At 40.0% G+C, this 20,096-nt stretch overlaps 1 protein-coding gene across 5 annotated transcripts in view; it reads right to left on the bottom strand.

Moving 5' to 3' along the window:
- Positions 1-20,096, bottom strand: part of KIF13A (kinesin family member 13A) — a 211,394-nt gene that overhangs the window by 104,166 nt on the left and 87,132 nt on the right. The gene's annotated exons all lie outside the window — the stretch shown is intronic.

Below are 20,096 nucleotides of genomic sequence, written 5' to 3'. Positions count from 1 at the left end.
CCCACCTTGGACTCCCTTCCCTCTGTTTCAGCATGTCATCTGGGGCCAAGTCTTGTTAATAAACCAATAACCCACACTTGTGTGCATTTTCTGTAGTTATGGAATGACCACCATGTATTGGGAAACGCCAACGTACAGTGCATTGGGATTCTCATCCAATCATTGCTTCCATGCATAGGACTACCACTCATGTTCCAGCCATCATTACCAAATGCACAGGACAATGTTCCCCAAAGTCTGCTCCAAGAAACGGTAGTTTCAGGAGCTATTCCATGAAAAAACTGTGTTGGCAATGGTGTACATTTTACCCTGTTTGAGATCCTCAATGCAATTCTCAATATTAAAGGCTCTGAAAGTTTATCCAGCAAAAAAATCCATTTAATTACTTAACTTTTTTATTTTCCAATTCATTTTAGTGAAGAGACTCTTTCTTTAGTGACGTGTATTAACATACTTTGAAAATACTGTTTCTTAGCATACCCTTTAGCAAACTCTGGCTCAGAGGACTCTGCAGCCACTCTCCTGGGCTCCCTGATACAACCTTCTCCCCTGGCAGTCCAAGCAACAAATTATAGACCTCCCACAGACAGGAACCCTCTAGTGCTTAATGATTTCCTCGGGATTGTAAGCATTGTGCAAACAGAACCCAAACTCTTTGACCTGGCATTTGAGCTGGCCACAATGAGGCATTTCCAGCCCCTGCCCCCTCACTTCCTTACACTTCTGCTGAATTTGTCTGTACCTTGGAATTGGTAAGAATGATTCCACCTGTCTTGTTCTCCTTTACATTTACACCTGTCAAAATGCTTCCTATTTCTTAAGGTCTAGTTAGACACATTTTCCTTCTAGGAAACATTTCTTGGTTAAATCCAAAGGAGTTATCTCTTTTCTCTGAAATCTTATAGTGCCGCTTAATCCTTTTTTGTGTGACTCTTATACTAGTGATCTGTTTTCCATTTTTCATGTATATGATCTGTGCATGTGTTTATCTCCACTAGTAGTTTAAGTTCCTTGAAGATACGAACCCAATACCCAATTCATGCTTCTATCCTACAGTGTTCACAGTAGTTATTTATAATTATTTACTGAATGATTAATGGTACTGAGACACTGCAATAAGGCAGGTACTTTCTAAATCATAAAAAGATCAAGTTATGCTCTACATAGTTTCAGCACTGAATGCACTCTCATGCTGTTACAACCCATTCAGGAACATACGATGTACACAGCTTACATCATCAATCTCAAATCCAAATTCAATTTTGTGACTTATACACACTTATTTGTTCTGGTCTTAGAGTAACCAAGGTTAAAACGAACAGTGGTTTCAGTCAATAGAGTGTGTTGGGATATTTACTGCATTTCAGGGCTCTTCCGATGACTCAAGAGACCACACAGGCGAAATACAGTTAATCTTCCTGCCTCTAGGCGGGACTGACTTCAATACTTTTCCTGTGACATGATGATCCGTCTTGTTTTTAAACATTTCCAGAAAAGGAGATTCCACAATCTCCCTTTAATGGCATCTTATAACATGTAACTTCCATTCTCAGGTCATTTTTCCCTTCCTTTTGACCTAAGTCAACTCAACTCTCCTGGCTTTAAATAGCCAAGAGAGGCTTTTTTTCCAATTTTTTATGTATCATCATGGTTTTCCTCCAGAGTTTCAATGAATTCCTTAGTCGTTGCTAATATAACGAAATAATCATTTATTCTCCATATGTTGATTTTTCATTCCTACCTAAAAACTTACTTTTAACCATTTGCTTGCCCCTGGGGCAAGAAAGCCACGGAGTAACATGCACAGTAACGCTACTTGAAATAAAATGAAGTCCTCTCCAAATTTTGAGGGTCCACCTCTCAGTAACAATCATTACATATTCTGTGCCAACTTCTATCTCTAGCAGTTAATAAAGTCCAATTTTGCTCATAAAAAGAAAGATTTTAAAAATTTTCATTTTTAGCACTTGCCTCCTAAAATTCAGACAAATGTTAAAATTCTGCAGAAAAGTTTTAAAATTAAGAAACAAACAAAAACAAAGAAAACCCTGCAGAGGAGAAAAGGCCTGTGACAGTACTGGTGGATATGATTGCTTTTCACTTACCAAATACTGAACTTTCCTTGACCCGAATCATATCTCAAATTTCACCACCTTTGATCACAGGCATTTTTTAAAAAAGATTTTATTTATTCATTCATGATAGACACACAGAGAGAGAGGCAGAGACAAAGGCAGAGGGAGAAGCAGGCTCCATGCAGCGAGCCTGATTTGGGACTCGATCCCAGGACTCCAGGATCACGCCCTGGGCTGAAGGCGGTGCTAAACCACTGAGCCACCCAGGGATCCCCTGATTGTAGGCATTTTTGAATGGCCATCCCTCAAACCATGGAGTGTAGATTATTACTTCATTAAATATTTATCATTAAGAACATTGAAGTCCAGACGCCTGAGGATTTCCCTAAAACTCGAAGCACGTAACAGAAAAATTCTTGTTATAATTGTTTCCTCTAACACAGGCTACAAGTGATCTTCCTTCCATGAAATTCTACTGACTTTGTAGCTCTTGTGGCACGGTTCACACGTGGTTCTATTTTATGCCTCAGTTCTTCTGTGTGGGTCTTACTTCCACTTTAAACGATGAGCTCCTTATGGACAAGGACTGGTCTCATGAACCTCATAGTGCCTGGCTCAGGGTCTCATACAGAGCAGCCACTGTATGTAGCATTTTCTCAGTAAAAAAACATAATACCAGGAAAAGGAGTTGGAATACAGACATGAACACAAAACAGATGTGAGAACTGATAAGAATAAGCAGAAGTTCAACTGTAAGGTATATGTTTAGATATTTCATTACTTTCATATGCATGTTTTCTTTCCCTTTTTTTAAAGCATGCACAAGCAGCAGGGTTGGGGGGGGAGAGAGAATATCTCAAGCAGACTCCTCACTGAGTGCAGAGCCCAACGTTGATCCCACAACTCTTGAGATTGTGACCCAAGAAGAAATCAAGAGTCAGACGCTTAACCAACAAAGCCACCCACACATACTTTCTATCCATGTTTTTAAACTTGGTCCCTTCAATGGTCAAATACAAATTTGGTCACGAGATGAGCAGAGTCCACTTTGGCTCCATTATTCTGTGGTTCAGGTGGATAACAAGTATGGCCACATCGTGTATCATTTGTAGCTTACACAGAGATTAGAAAAATTGTTTGTTGTTAGAACAGTTACTTCTTATGATTGTTACTACAACAGTTTCAAGGGTATTCAAAATAATTTGTTTTATGTAGCCTAATCATTTCTCTTACAATCTCATTAGTCCTATAAATAAACTATCCTTCTTTTCATGGCCAAATTTAATTATGATTTAATCACAAGAGGTTCGTAACAAAAGGGGACATGATTTTCTTTGGCCTTTGAGAAGTTTTGATTTTCCAATACAAAAATCCACTGACACTTCAAAAGAGGTAACAAAACCATTTTCTTGAGAAATGACTTCAAATTTAAAAAGAAAAATCATTTTTTCAAAGCCATCACATTATATTAGAGAAATATGTTAAGAAATATGTTAAATATGTTAATAATTCCTAAATGCTTAGTTCATTTATTCATTATGAAGTTACTATCATCCCAACTGGAGTGAGGGGATGGGGGACATCCTAATGCATACAACTGACTAAAACAATAAAGTAAATTTGGGTAGCCCAGGGGGCTCAGCAGTTTGGTGCCACCTTTGGCCCAGGGCCTGATCCTGGGGACCCAGGATCGAGTCCCACGCCGGGGTCCCTCCCTGCGTGGGGCCTGCTTCTCCCTCTGCCTGTGTCTCTGCCTCTCTCTCTATCTCTCATGAATAGGTAAATAAATAAACTCATAAATAAATAAATAAATAAATAAATAAATAAATAAATAAATAAATAAATAAATAAATCAAGCAAGTAAGCAAGCAAGCAAGCAAGCAAATTTGGAAACCAGGCATAAATTTGCTATTTTGTCTATGCCAATCCATATGGTGAGCATTTTTTGTTAAAGCGCCCATACTTTCCAACAGCCTTCAATTAGAAGAAGAGTCAAAAGGACAGATGCTCTCTAGTTGCTTTTAAAATCTGAAAGCCACTGTCTTCATTGTTTCTAAGAAAATTTTACTCCATCTTAAAATCCTACTCCTTCCTCTTAGTTTGCAACTTGTAAAACTCCTACCAGCATTTAATTCCCTGTTGCTTGCTGTTCACATCTGTTCCACCTTCACTGCTCTTAAAAATGTTAGCTTTGCATCTTTGTGAACCACTGAACATCTAGTAAAGTTACAAGCAGCTGCTTTTAATAAGGCAAATGTGTTGAGTGATACATATTCTGAGGCAAAGGAATAGTTCCAGGACTTATGAGCAGGATGTAATTAGCCGAATTCTGGTCATATCTAAAAGTCCTATCTCTGATGACATTTCAACAAAATTCAATTTTTAAAAATGCAATAAAGAATCTTCTGTGTTTCCTTGAAGAACCAGAAGGCATCAGCGTTCTAAGAAATGTGATCTATAATCATTTTCTGACCCATAAAAGCCAAACATGCAGGAACTTGCAATCCCAACTACCTTCCATTCATCCCTTCTAATTGTGTGCATTCACCAATAAGCTCTCTAGTTGTACAATGATTAATCCACAAAGCAATCAACAAATACCTATTTGCTACCCCCCCTCAATTTTAAGTACTATAGGGAACTCAAATATACATTAGGCATGTTGTTTGTACTTTAGTTACTTATAGTCCAGCTAAAAATAACAACATAAAACAATTATCTTTGGGGGGAAAAAGCATCTTTTTTTCCCCCAAAATCATTTTTATACTTTTCATACCCCCTCTCCAGGCAGAAAGTGATTAACCCCAACTTTTATCAAGATAATTTAATTTTACGCAAAGAAATATTCCTAAGGGTGCCTGGGTGGTTAAGTAGGTTAAGCATCTGCCTTCAGCTCAGTTCATGATTCCAGCTCAGCAGGGAGTCTGCTTCTCCCTCTGCCTCTCTCCACCATTCATGCTCTCTTTCAAATAAATAAATAAAATCTTAAAAAAAGAAATATTTCTAAACACATATATCAGATTTTTGGCAGTGTGTAAAAGCCCACTCCCTTTCAATTTTTCCAAATTAAAATCTTTCAATGATGTTTTAAATGTTACTTCTTTATGAAAACCCTCTGAAGGATACTTATTAGTCTGAATTTCTTACCTATCTAACTAGATTTTGTGGGGAGCAGGGAGCATATACAAGAAAGAGAGATTCATTCTCTTTGCTACATTATTAATTCTTAGAGGCCAAGACTTTAGTTTTCCTAATGTTTTTATTGTCCATAATTCCACCAAACAAACAAAAAAATTTGAGATTTTACTTTGTAAAGCAACTTCTTGGTAAACTACCCTTTAATTAAATGATCCTGTAAATCTGTGTTTTCATGTTTTCATGTACGATGGCTGCTTAAAACAGGGCATGCTGGTTGGTGGGATCCTTCAGCTGCACTGCACCATGTAAGACACCACAATGGTACCCTGGTAAAGCCTCTGATTTCATTCAATTGTGGAAGTGACAGGACTAGTGTCACCCTACAGACACAGCTGTGTTTACTGGACTCCCACCCCTTTCCCAAGTAGACAGGAGTAAGCTCCCCTATTCATCTATTATGTCCAGAGTCAGCCAAGTCTTCAGTTCTCAGAATTTCTATCAAGGACCAAGAAATCCTCTGGGCATGATAAGAACAGTAGGAAGTCCGGGCGCAAAGGGAAGAAAAGAGAATGTAGACATATGAGGGAATCCTTCCTTCCTGTAACTACCTCTCTCTCCTCACCTCCCTGCTCAGTGAGCTGCAAGTCATTCTTCAAGTTCTGCACAAGGGTCATTCAGCTACAAGCTCATTCTTCAAGGACTGCCCAAGGGTCACCTCCTCTGATGTTTCCTCAACTTCCCTCCTCTGTGCTTAGTCCAAAGTATTACCTCTCTAACACAACTTCTACAGAAATAACTGCCCATTTTACATTCAGGTGGGGTTGTGGAAATTTAAGCGAAATACTTACCAACACAATGCTTAGTGTATAACAGGAACTCAGTATCAGCAGCTAATTTGACCAGCATTAATAGCATCCACTATGGGCTCCTCTCCCCAGAGAGCAGTAGAGTTATTACTTGTGGAGTTTTTATTCTGTACCAGGTACCATCCTATGTGTTTTATAGTCTCATCCAGCTGGGACCTCCCTTGAGTGAGGGACTGTGACTCATTTCTTTATTTTTCACAGGTACAGATGCAAGAGACAGTTTGATGGCTTGATTTACTTAATCAAGTAAAGAGAAAAATAAAAAGGCAACCAAAGTCCGAACAGCCATGAGTGGAAGAGTTCCTTTAGTTCCCAAGTTCTGTATCAAAAGTATCAATGGAAAGCATACTACTTCCTACCTTCCAAATCCAGAATCTAAAGGGCTTCCCATTGTGTGGATGTGATTTGCTCTGCATGAAGGAGTGTGTTTCTCTTCTCTCGTTCTATACGGTCACCCTTCTCTCTTTACACAATTAATCTACTGTTCACATCTGCAGACCCAGCTGCTATCAACAGCCTGTCCTGGCAACTATCTAGTTTGAAACTGAGCCTGAGATCTCTTTGCAAACCCACCATTCTCCAGTTTTATAAATACTGGCTTGCTGATGTTCAATTCTGTCAAGTTGAAAGGCCACAATTAATATGAAAGATGAGTGTCAAGTGTGTGCACATTTTATTACACCATTCTGAGAATTGAGTCAGACCCTACCCTCATCTCCCAAAACTTACTCTATTTCACGACATGTTGAAATTATCCTTTTAGTGCCAAGTTTCAACACTTTCCCCTTTCATCTCTTTCTCCTAAGTCAGAGAGGTGAAGAATCATAAAAAGAGAATAGTTAAATGTCATTCATCTTGAAGAAGCTGGACTGAAATGGAAAGGACAGTGGGTCACCAAAGCCTATCTGATCCCTGAACCATTTCCAAAGCACTGCAATTTGCAGATGCAGCTTTGCCAGCACAAACTCCAAGCCCCGTACTCGAGCATACCTGCTCCTGTACACCGAAGAAGTGCCATAATAGTCACCCTTATTACTGGCAAGTTCTACTGAAAGATACCACTTTTCCATTTGAAAAGCTGTCAAGTAACTGCTTTCATTCTGCAATGTGATTAATGCTCTTCTTTACATTGGCCTAGATGTGCACAGCAAACAACATCTTAAATTAGTCAATACTGCCCAACTGCAAAGATATCACAGCATCCTCAAGACTCACTGCTAGCCAACAGCATCTGTTGTGCACCGAGAGACGACCAAGGTAGTGTTCCTGATCTCAGGGAATTCACGATCTTCTGTAGGAAATAGCTAAGCTGTAGGTAAGTGCCACTCCACAGAGCAGTTTGAATGGGGAAGGTCTTCAAAGACCTGATTTTTTGTCATAATCTACCGAGATGGTTAGGACAGAAATAACAGCCCCCATTTGTCAAGCCCTCACACTCCAATGGAGGGAAGTAACCAAGAAAAGGAAAAGAGTGTGATATGTAGAAGGCAGTGTTGATCTACAAAGATGGAATGGTTACACTGTGGGGCAAGGCTCAGGGCAGGTTTCTAGAGAAGGCAACGCTTGGGCTGAACATTGATAGATCATTATTAAGAAGACAAATAGGAAATCCATTCCAAGTAAAGAGGGAAGCTGGCAAGCAACAAGAAAAGAAGGTGAGCATGACGGGAGTAGTTTGCAAGAGCAGTGGGTAGGGAAGAGTGACAAATGCTGGTGAGCCAGCCAAGGGAGACTTCATGCACCTTACAGAGAAGCCTGGACTTTAGTTTCCTGGCAAATGACAGGGCCACGTTCTCACTTTGGAATGATCACTGTGGCAGCAATGTGGAAGATGGACTGAACAGGCATGAGACAAGAAGACAAAGAGGCCAATTAGCAAATTATCATGATGAAGGTAAAAGTTTTTTAATTCTCAGGCTCAGCAGGGAATAGAGAGAAGCTGTAGTGAAAGTCATTTTTTTTTTTTTTAATTTTCTCAGAGCCACATACCTTATTTATTCTAGAAGCAGCACCTTTTCTTTGGAGAATTGTACCAACTACCACTCTAGCCACTTGGTTCCCAGAAGGTACTCCCATGTTCTTAGGGAACATATAAAATAATAAATTCTATACATGATTGTTCAGGGGAGAAGGCAGGGAGAGGCACACAGGGGCAAAGGAGACCACTCAGTTCCATATCTGTTGGCCATAGTTGATTGGTCCTAAAGTAGGTGTCTGACTCGGGATTTTGGGATTTGGGACCAAGGAAGCCAAACCAGTTCCTCTCAAATGACTGGAGCTGTAAAATCTGGGACACGTTAGGCCATGTTTCTAGTCACATGAACCACAGAAGCATACACAGCTGGACAGTAGTGAGACAGAAATGAAGGGACCCACATGGGGATGGAGACAGGAGATGGGGAGACACGGTGAAACCCAGACACTTCCTGTCCTTGAGTTCAGACATCCCAGACTCATTCTGATCTTATGGTCCATCTAGCTTGAGTTCTGGTCACTTTCAGCTAAGAGACTCTCAACTACTACCAAGAGGAATACACATCAGAGATGTTAAAGGAAGAAGTAACTAGGATGGGTCAGCCTTGAATAAAGGACTGAAGGAACCATGTGACTATTAACAGCCCTGTGGGAGTGAAAACCATCCAGAGTTTCAATAAAATTGAAAGCAGGAATGGGTTTCCCCAAATCCTAGACCAATATTATAAGAGAGCACAGAGCTTCCCATTCTATACTGTAAACATACAAAACCAGTAGTGCATAAACAATGCAGTACTAACTGAATTCCCACCCATTCCAATACTCCATTCTTTTCATGTTTAATCCCTTTATCATTCAGTTCTAAAATCTGCTTCACTGGTGGCTGAGGGAAGAGGTGGAGGTGTCACAAATGTATAATCTGTGTTATTTCCTTCTGGTTCCTTCATGCTGACTGCTTCACCTCAAAAAACAAACAAACAAACAAACAACAACAACAAAAAACTGGCTACCCAAAGAACTTCACCAACAGCACACTCACAAGGTGATTTAGGTGTTTTCAATGCAAGAGTATTTCTTCATCAACCAAAGCAGCCCAAAAGATAAACTGCAAATGTCTATGCATATGCTGCATGATCCCATCTGTGGTCCCTACTAAATGATGGTGGTTGCTCATTTGAAAAGGAAAAAAAGAATAATAAAACCCAGATGGAATCTGAGTCACCCAGACATTGTCTACCATGAGCAATCTCTCTGGGTCTGGATTAGAATTGCCAGACCAGTACCTCAGTCCTTTGTCCATCACCCCTGCTGGTGGTCCAGCACAGAGAGGAGGAGGCAGGGCGGACTCCAAGACCCCAGGGATTGTAAACACTTATTGTAGAGTTAGATCAAACTGGAAGGTTGGCAGATAGTTCACTCTGGGGGGGATGACCCAAGCTGGGTGGTGGGGAGGTGGGAGAGATTCCTGAGAGCCTGCCTGGTCCAGTAGATTTTTACTGTTCTGGATTTGGAGATGGATCAATGACAAGAAGGGAGATGGATCTTTTTTCCCTAGGGCCCGTAGCCTATGCATCTGGTTCCCGGTCAGCTGTATCTTTAGGCATCTAGAGAGGCACACAGGACCGCTGGGAACATGTGGCTCTGTACAAAGCCAAGGAGAAGGAAAAGAGGAGAGGCAGAGCCTATAGAAATTTCAATAAGGAACACACAGCACCGTGTTTCTGAGGATTTTTTGTTTCTTGGGAATTTTTTTTACAAATGTGACTTGGAATGACAAAGTGTAGTGGATTGTACTACTATTCCGGATCAGTCGCTGTCCTCTCTGTGAGAAGACTCCCCATCCCGACCTATTGCCATATGACTGCAGCACCTCTGGTAGGAGGAATAGAATTCCTGACCTATTACCATCAGGCTTGGCCATGTGACTTGCTTTGGCCAATTAAATGTGGACAAAGAGATGTCGCCAGTTCAGAGCCAGTGAAGAGACCACTGCATGGTTCTCTTCCTTTCTCCTCTGCCACAATAACAGCACATCCTAGCTACGGGGTGTCCATTTGGACTGGAGCCCGGATTGAAGTCACATGGTGCAAAGCCACAGCTGACTCTGATTGACACAGAACATCTGAGAAATAAACCTTGGCTGTTTCAAGCCATTGAACTTTTGAGGTAGTTATTGCTGCATCACATAGCATATAAGCTGACTGACACACTAAGTGGTTATTATAAAGTGAACCAAGACTTCTATCATCCAATATTCTCCATTGACAACTTATCCAACCTCCTGCAGCCAAATCCATTTCTTGCATGTTCTGATCATGTAACTTTTTAAAAAGTTTTTTTTTTTTTAATTCCAGCATAGGTAACACAGTGTTCTATTAGTTTCAGAGGCATAATACAGGGATTCAACAGTTCTGTACATGACTCTGTGCTCACCATAGTAAGTGTACTTACTCTTAATCCCCTTCACTTGTTTCATCCATCCACCTACCCACCTCCCTTCTGTAGCCACTGGTTTGTTCTCTACAATTAAGAGTCTGGGGCAGCCCGGGTGGCTCAGCGGTTTAGCACCGCCTTTATAGCCCAGGGTGTGATCCTGGAGCCCCCGGATAGAGTCCCACATAAGGCTCCCTGCATGGAGCCTGCTTCCCCCTCTGCCTCTCTCTGTGTGTCTCTCATGAATAAATAAATCTTTAAAAAAAAAAAAAAAGAGTCTGTTTTTGTTTTCCTTTTTTTCTTTTGCCTCTTAAATTCCACATACAAGTGAAATAATGTAGTACTTGTCTTTCTCTGATTGACTTATTTCAATTAGCATAATACTCTCTAGATCCACCCATGTTGTTGGAAATGACAAGATTTCATTCTTTTTCATGGCTGGGTAATGTTCCACTGTGTGTGTGTGTGTGTGTGTGTGTGTGTGTGTGTACACACACCACCTCTTCTTTATCCATTCATCTATTGATGGACAAGTGGGCTCCTTGCATAATTTGGCTATTGTAAACAACGCTAAAATAACACAAGGTACATAGGTCCCTTTGAATTAGTGTTTCTGTATTCTTAGGGTAAATACCCAGTAGTAGAATCACTGGATCATAGGGTAGCTCTATTTTTCACTCTTTGAGGCACCTGCACACTGTTTTTCAGGGTGGATACACTCCCATAAACAGTGCAAGAGTGTTCCTTTTTCTCCACATCCTCGCCAACACTTGTTCCTTGTGTTATCAAAAGATTTTAGCCATTCTTACTAGTGTGAGGTGACATCTCACTGTGGTTTTGATTTGCATTTCCCTGGTGATTAGTGTGACAACGTAACATTTTACACAAAAATTCTAAATGATTCTTCACACTAGACTGACAGCAGACTCTAAAACTGTATTTTATTTTTTGAGAGAGAGGGAGGGAGAGGGAGTGCATGTGGGGTAAGGAGGGGCAGAAGGAACCAGAGAATCTCAAGCAGACGTCATGCTGGGCCCAGAGCCCGACACTGGCCTTGATCTCACGACCCTGAGATCAAAACCTGAGCTGAAATCAAGAGTTGTATACTTAACTGAACTGAGGCACCCAGTTGCTGCCCTCTTTCCCAATATTTTAATACGCAACCTCTTTTCCCTTATACTCCACAATTTAACCAGTTTGCATTTCCCAAGGCAACCGTGATATGGTAGTAAATATATTTTTGGTTTTCCTCCTTGGTTCCTGATACAGAGCTAAGTCTCTTGGAGTTTCTAAGTGATACGAGGACCTCTATGCCTGACACAGAATTTCTAAGTCCCTTGCAATTTTCCTAGTGATAGAAGCCTCTGTTGTTTTAAGTGAGGCAGCTCCTGGTAGACTCCTAGATAGCTTCACAGCGAGGGCTGGCTGCCAGAAAGAACAAGCTTTATTAGAAGCTTGGAACTTTCAACCCCACACCCCCCTAGTTCTCTGGGGAGAGGAGACAGGTTGGAGATTAGTTAATAATTGATCATGCCTGCATGATAAAACCTCCATTAAAACTGCTAAATAACAAGATTCAGAGAGCTTCCAGGTTTGGTGAATACATCCATGTGCCAGAAGGGTGACACACCCCAATTCCACAGGAACAGAAGCTTCTGTGCTTGGGACCTTTCCAAGACCTAGCCCTACATACCTCTTTATCTGGCTACTCAACTGTACCCTTTATAATAAACCAGCAAACCTAAGTAAATGTTTCCCTGAGTCTTGTAAGGCATTCTAGCAAAACTGAACCTGAGGAGGGTGTCCTGAGAAGCCTTGATGTGTAGCAAAGTCAGATGGAAGTACAGACAACCTGGGGACACACTACTTGTGATGACCATGCCTGAAGTGAGGACTGTTGTCTAGGACTGAGCCCTTAACCTTGCCATCTGGGCTAACTCTAGGCAGTTAGTGTCAACACTGAACTGCCTTATAGGATATCCAGTTGGTGTCCAAAGAGAATTAGAGAACCACTTATTGTGGAAATGTCACACAGCTGGATCAGTGTTGTGACTAGAGAAACAATTTTCCCTTAACATCAATTACTTTGTTTTTTCTGTTCCTCAAACACATCTTGATTCCTATCCCATATTCCTATCTTTTGAAGCCATACCCATACATGAAGGTCCTCCTTGAGCCCCACTTGTAGTTATGAAGCCTTTCTTCTTCTGAAGTCATAAAATACTGAAATAGTCAATGATGTTTATCGTAATCTATTTTCTTCTTTTTTTTTTAAAGATTCTATTTATTTGTTCATGAGAGACAGAGAGAGGCAGAGACAAAGGCAGAGGGAGAAAAGCAGGCTCCCCGTGGGGAGCCTGATGTGAGACTCAATCCTAGGACGCTGGGATCACACCCTGAGCCAAAAGCAGATGCTCAACCACTGAGCCACCCAGGTGCCCCATATCATAATCTATTTTCTGTTACCTACAGGCCTGATAAGTTTAATCTTCCTTCCTCCATTTGGATTTCTCGAGAGCAGGGACCATGAGTTTAATCACCTCTTGAAGCCCACCACCTCCCCATATGAGACTTTTCACAAATATTCTCAATTAATATTTGTGAAATAAATGACTTTTGAATGGATAAGAAAAAAAATGATTCCTAGGAAAAATCACACAGCAGGAAGTCTAGGCTGTCACTAGTCAATACCCGTGAACCCAGAAAGGCAGAAATGTGCTGTGTGGCTGCTGAGGACTGGGATGTGTTACAAATGTAGAAGGCACACCAGACATCGAAGACTTAGTATGAGAAAAAAATATAGAAGATAAATATTTTGGATACATCTGGTTAAATAGAAAACATTAAAAAGAATTTTATCTATTTTTTTAATGTACATCAGAAAACATTTTAAATTACATATGTGGCTCACATTATGTTTCTATTGGACAGCACTGTTTGTGGCCAAACACATGGCTGAAGATGGAATATCTTTTCTGAAGCCATCCCTTACATTTCTTCCTTCTTATTGCTTCCTACTATTTTGTTCATAAAACCCAACAAACAGAAAAGCTGCTTTACACCCATGTGGTGTAACAGATAGAAAGTACAGGCAATCAGAAGGCCTTGGATTGGAGCCAAGCTCTGTCACTGGATGGTTCTGGCCAAATTCATTCCTGAGCATCAATCTCCTCTTTGAATAAGCAGGTTTGAATAGTCTGAGTTCAGAAAGTTGCTCCAGGCCTGCAGTGCTCATTTGGCACATGGAAGGTGTTTAACAAATACTGAGAGAGAGGAGAAAACAGAAAAAGGAGGAAGAATTCACTTGTTTTTCTGCGTGTTTCAATGCAGCTCCTCAGGAGAGTAAGACACTTGTGCCAGATATGACAAAGCATGAGAAGCCAAGGTTCCTAGAATGTGCCAGACATTCTGAGGGCCAACAGGGAGAACTATAATCCACTTCTTTCTAAAGGCAACACTATTGGCTACTGTGATTGAGGACATTTTCCTGTCCTCCAGCAACAGAGCAAGCGTGACGGCCTAGATAGTGATTCTCCATACATGTGTGTCTTCTCCCCCTCTTTACCACCTCTTCCCAAAATCCAAAGTTTATGAGAAGGTGGCTGAACAAACAAGCAATTAATACCTCTAAGACAATATTCTGGACTCAAAAGTAATCACACTGATAAGGAAAAACACACCTACTTTCACACACTGAAAATTAGAAGACAAAGCCTCTTTACCTGTTTTTTGTTTTGTTTTGTTTTAATGAGAAGGCATAAAGCAGGTGTCTCCATGTTTGTCTAAAAGCTTTTCTTTTTAAGGGAAATAGGACACACTCCTATAAACATTGCATAAGAGCTACTGGAGAAAGGATTAAAGGTATGTGCTCCGGACTATGCTAAAATTAATGTCTCTCAGTTCAGGAGTACATACTTACAAAATGTAACACTTGCTAAAGAGAAAAGTCCAGATACACAGCACAAGACAATTTATACAAACATAAATTTCCCTTTCCATCCCAACACGGGACATATATATGCTATATTTAAAAAAAAAATTTTGATCTTTTAAAAACCAGAGAAATATCTTCACCTTTTCCTTGCTTTAACACTAGGAAGAAAAAATAATAATAATGACTCTGAAGAACAAAAGAAACCTAATTCGGAAAGAAAAAGTATCTAAATATTCTCCTAGACACCACTACCAGCAGCAAGACCACATGTGAGCATCTGGTTTCCCTTAATTTTTATTGGTTCTTCCTCCTGTCTCCATTCTCCAGAGCATGGGGAGTCCCACAGGCCTAGTCTCTAAGCTCTCATGTCTTCTGTTCCTTTAATCTTCTGATCCTTGACAACATAACAGATACCCCCTTCCTTCTACCTCTTTTCTCCTCCTCATAAGAACTTACCTGACCTTTCCAGGGCAAAGACTGCAAACCTTGCACAATCGCTAGGCATTGATATCAGTGCTCTGCCATCATTCCCAGTTTAACGCACTCTAAAATCCAACCCATCAACTTCTCCCTGCACCAAACCAGCTCTTTCTTCTCCTCCTGCTGGATTTTCAGTCACTCTGTTTCAAACTCCGGAGTCCTTTCTGACTCCCTTTGCTATATCATCTCCTATATGCTCTCAGCATCCAAGTCCTGGATACTGTATTTCATGATGTTCTGATAATTTGACGCTGCCTCTTCTCAGTTTCCTAGCACTGCATCACTGCAGGCCCTTATTACCTCTTTCCTGGCACATTTTATTGAATGCCATCTCTAGCTCTAGCTCTGCCCCCTCATCCAACCAAACACAATTTATTCTGTGTTCTGCTTTCACATTAACCTATTGAAACAGAGCCTTGACTAAGCCACTGTTTTGTTCAAGACAGGCAGGAGACAGAAACACTGAAGGTATCAAGGAACAACCCCGGCATCAAGGCCTTCCAAAGCTGGATTTGCATTCAACCTCTTTCTAGATGTGTCACCTAAGACTGCCCATCATGCCCAATTCTGTGCCTTATCATTCTATGAACACAGCTGATGCTCTTTTCTCTTGGCACATCCACCTACAATCAGATGACCAAATATACGTGGAGCTTTAATAAAAAGGTCTTGTGCATTTTTCACGAAGTACATCCCTAAGTATTTAATGTTTCTAAAGCTACTGTAAATTATTGGGCTTCTGTTACATTTTCTTTTCTTTTCTAAAGATTTTATTTATTTGTTCATGAGAGACAGAGAGAGAGAGAGAGAGAGAGAGGCAGAGACATAGGCAGAGAGAGAAGCAGGCTCCATGCAGGGAGCCCGATGTGGGACTCGATCCCAGGACTCCAGGATCACGCCCTGGGCTGAAGGCAGTCACTAAACCATCCAGGGATGGTTTACTGAGCCATCCAGGGATCCCCTACATTTTATTTTCTAATTGTTCATTGCTAGTATAGAAAAATACAATTTGTATTTTGACGTTTTTCCCGCCACCTTGCCATCTATAAGTTCTGGGAGCTTGTTGGGAGATTTCTTAATGTTTTCCAAGTATGTGACTGGAGTTATAAATAAAGATGCTTTTGCTTCCTCCTTTCCAATTTAAACATCTTCTATTTCTTTTTCTTGCCTTATTGCACTGGCAAAGAGCGCTAGTCAATGCTAAATGGAAGTGGCTAAAGTAATATATTTGCCTTACTCCCTATCTTAGGTGTAAAGTGGTCAGTCCTTTACCACTAATTATGATGACAGCTGTAGATTTTTAATGGATGCCATTTACTATATTAATGAGGTTTCTGCATCTCTGTAGCTTGAAGTTTGTATCATAAATAAGTGTTGACCTTTGTCAAATGTTCTTTTTCTATATCCACTGAGGTGATCATATCGTTTTTATTTCTTACATTATTTTTTTCATAATTAATAGACTATTTTGAAAGAAGTTTTAGGTGTAGAGAAAAACTGAGCAGATGGTGCAGAGATCCTATTTTGGTCTTTTTTGAGTGTCCCTCATCAGTTTCATCTATTAATAACTTGATTAGTGTGTTATATTTGTTATAATTATAACCAATTATAACCAATACTGATACATTATTAATAATTAACGTCCACTCCCCCTGGCAACCACTGATTGTTTTGGAGTTTTTTTCCTTTGAAGGCAACTAAGTTTTCACTGAATTTTAATTTGGATTTAAAGGGAATCTGGTATATGGTGAGTACTAAGTTAAAGACTGATACTATTAATAGTAACAATGGAAACAGCATTCTAAGAGTACAGTACCAGGGATGAATATAAAGACTATGAGACCTTTCCTGCACAACAGTTGGGTCAGAATAGTGCTAACTCAAATAAATATTCAGAATGACAGTCCCTCCCTTCTCCTAATCAGTACTTCTACCTTAGAACATTTCTTAGTAAAACGTGCAAAATCCTTATACATAATAGAAACAGTGCATATTGCAGGTAGGTAACTATCATTATTTACCATCATCACTTAATTAGACAAAATTTCAACAACTGCTCAAACTAACTATACAAAAAAATATTCCTCATAACCCAAATCAATGACAAGAGAATCCATGTTGCTGGTGAGGTTTGTAAGATCTAATGGGTGCTTTCGGGTCAGGCTAGAAACAAGCATCCAGATTATGGACTAGCCAGGCATTTGGATCTTCTTGAGAATGCAATCAGGGTAGATAGTGTTCTCTGGCATAACCGTTAGCAAAGTGGCTCTATCCCAGTAAAAGGGAGTAAAATTTAGCTGGGCTCAAACCTTTCTTTCCGCTAAAGTGGTGAGTATCCTTCTGCTCCAGCAGATCTCTATTTCTTTCTTTCCTTTCCTCATTCATCCAACAGTTATTCTGTAGCTGCCATGTGCTATGGGTACTGTCCCAGGTACATCATAATTTTTATAATGTCTGTAGTTTAAGCCTTTTCCAGAATGTCACATAGTTAGAATCATAAAGTATATAGCCTTTTCAGATTGGCTTCTTTCACTTAGCAATATGCATTTCAAGTTCCTTCATGTTTTTTTCCATGGCTTGTTAATTCATATAGTCTTCTATACAGTCTTCCACTGTATGGAAATACCTCAGTTCATCCATTTATTTACTGAAGAACATCTTGGTTGTTTAGAGTTTTTGGCAATTATAAGTGAAGCTGCTGTAAACATTCATGTATAGCTTTTGTACAGACAAAATTTTTCAACTCATTTGGGTAAATACCTAGAAGCATGATTACATAGATATACGATAAAAAGATGATTAGCATTGAACAAAACTTTCGATCTGCCTTCTAAAGTGGCTATACCACTTTTCATTCTCACCAGCAATGAATGACAGTTCCTCCTGCTCCACATCCTCACCAGCTTTGGTATTATCAGATGTCTGGATTTTAGTTGTTCTAACAGGTATGCAGTGGCATCTCATTGTCATTTTAATGTACAATTCCCTAATGACACATGATGTTAACCATTTTTCATGTGTGTGTTTGCTATCTGATTCCCTTCCTTGGTGAGGTGTCTGTTCAGGTCTTTTGCCCATCTTTTAATTGAGTAGTTCATTGTCTTACTGTTGAATTTCAGAGTTTTAAAATATATTTTGGATAAGAGTCCTTTGCAAGATATGTTTTGCAAATATTTTCTCCCAATCTCTGGCTTTCTTTTCATTCTCTTCACAGTGCCTTTGCAAAAAGTTTTCTTTTACAGGTCACACTTTTGGAGTTGCATCTAAAACGTCATCAGCAACCCCAAGATCTTTTCGATTTCTCCTATGCTAACTTCTAGAAGTTTTACAATTTTGCACCTTATATTTAAGTTTATGATCCATATTGAGTTAATTCTTATGAAGAGTATAAAGTCCATATCTAAATTCATTCCTGTGCATGCCAATGTCCAGTTATCCCAGCACCTTGTCTCTTCTGCATTTCATTTTGACATTTCTGCTAGCCTACCTTCTAGTCATTTAATTCTTTCTTCAACTGGATCTAGTCTGCTGTTAAACCCTAACACAAAGTTCTTCATTTTGGTTGGGATTGTCAGGGTGAAAATTTCTACTTGGTTATTTTCCAAATCTGTTTTGTCACTTTTTATAATTTCTAGTCCTCTCCAACATTTTAAAGTCTTATCTTTTATCACCTCGAATATGATAAGCAGAGTTATTTTAAAGTTCATGCTTAAAAATGTGAACATCTGAAGCATCTGTAGGTCTATTTCTACTGTTTATTATTTTTGCTATTTCCTGTTCACATTGCCTTGTAATGTACCTCTTTATCTTTGTGTGCCAGACATTGTATTTTTTGAACGGCCTGTGGAATCTTTAGAGACTTGAGATAACAGGTAACATTTGCTTCTGCCAGATGCCTATAGGAACCTCCATTCTAGGTTCACTCTGATCCAATCTTAGTGCTTGCGATTTCCCGGATCACACAAAGAACTTAGAACCACACAGAAATCCATGTGAAGGTTAGTTTACTTCTGTTTCATCTTTATACCCCAGCCAAGGCTGGGTCTGAATCTATTCTGCCAACCCGAAGTATAAAGAGTTTACCAAGGATTCCATCTCTGGTAAAACTCTGAACTCCAATATTTTTGTCCTTTTAGGCTCTGCAGACCCCATGAGGCTGTCAGAAACACTACTCTGCCTGTAAGCTCCTCTATCTGAATGGTATACACCCCCAAAACCAGGCTCACTTCTCTAAGTTGCCACCATCTCTTGGATCTTGATTTGGTAATTCTTCACTAATTTTGTCTTTCTCCAGTGCTTTCAAGTATATTTTTTTAATTTTAGGTCCTAGCTGTCCTCAGATCTGCAGAAATCAGAATAGGACCCTTCATCCTATGACTTCTACAAGAATTTTGCCTGTTATGGCCTTTAACATACTTGATTTTATATTAAATTATTCCCTACCCCACCCCCATTAGAATGCTAGGATCAGGTCTCATTCATACAACATTCTGTCCCCTGCCCAGAACAATTATTTGTTAAAATGAACCAATCAGTCTTTGAGTATTTTGCTAATTATTCATGTCAAAATTTCATTGTTTTATTTTTTTTTGTTTTTCTTTCCAAATTTTTATTTAAATTCTAGGTAATTAACATATAACATAGTATTGGTTTCAGGAGTAGAATTGGCGGATTCATCTCTTGGGTTTTTTAAAAATTTTTATTTATTTATGATACACAGAGAGAGAGAGGCAGAGACATAGGCAGAGGGAGAAGCAGGCTCCATGCACTGGGAGCCCGACGTGGGATTCGATCCCGGATCTCCAGGATCGCGCCCTGGGCCAAAGGCAGGCGCTAAACCGCTGCGCCACCCAGGGATCCCGAGTGATTCATCTCTTACATATAAAACCCAGTGCTGGGCAGCCCCGGTGGTTTAGCGGTTTAGCGCCGCCTTCAGCCCAGGGCATGATCCTGGAGACCCAGGATCAAGTCCCATGTAAGGCTCCCTGCACGGAGCCTGCTTCTCCCTCTGCCTGCCTGCTTGTCTGTCTGTCTCTGTGTGTCTCTAATAAAAAAAAAAAAAAAAAAAAAAAAAAAAAAAAAACCCAGTGCTCATTATAACAAGTGCCCTCAATGCCCATCCCCCATTTAGCCCATCCCCCACCCACATCCCTCCATCAACCCTCTGTTCTCTATCACTGAGTATCTTATGGTTTG

This window comes from Canis aureus, chromosome 37 (genome assembly GCF_053574225.1).
Source record: "Canis aureus isolate CA01 chromosome 37, VMU_Caureus_v.1.0, whole genome shotgun sequence".
Taxonomy (NCBI): Eukaryota; Metazoa; Chordata; class Mammalia; order Carnivora; family Canidae; genus Canis; species Canis aureus.
Note: the sequence above shows the minus strand (reverse complement) of the source record. Positions and strands in the feature narration are given on the sequence as shown.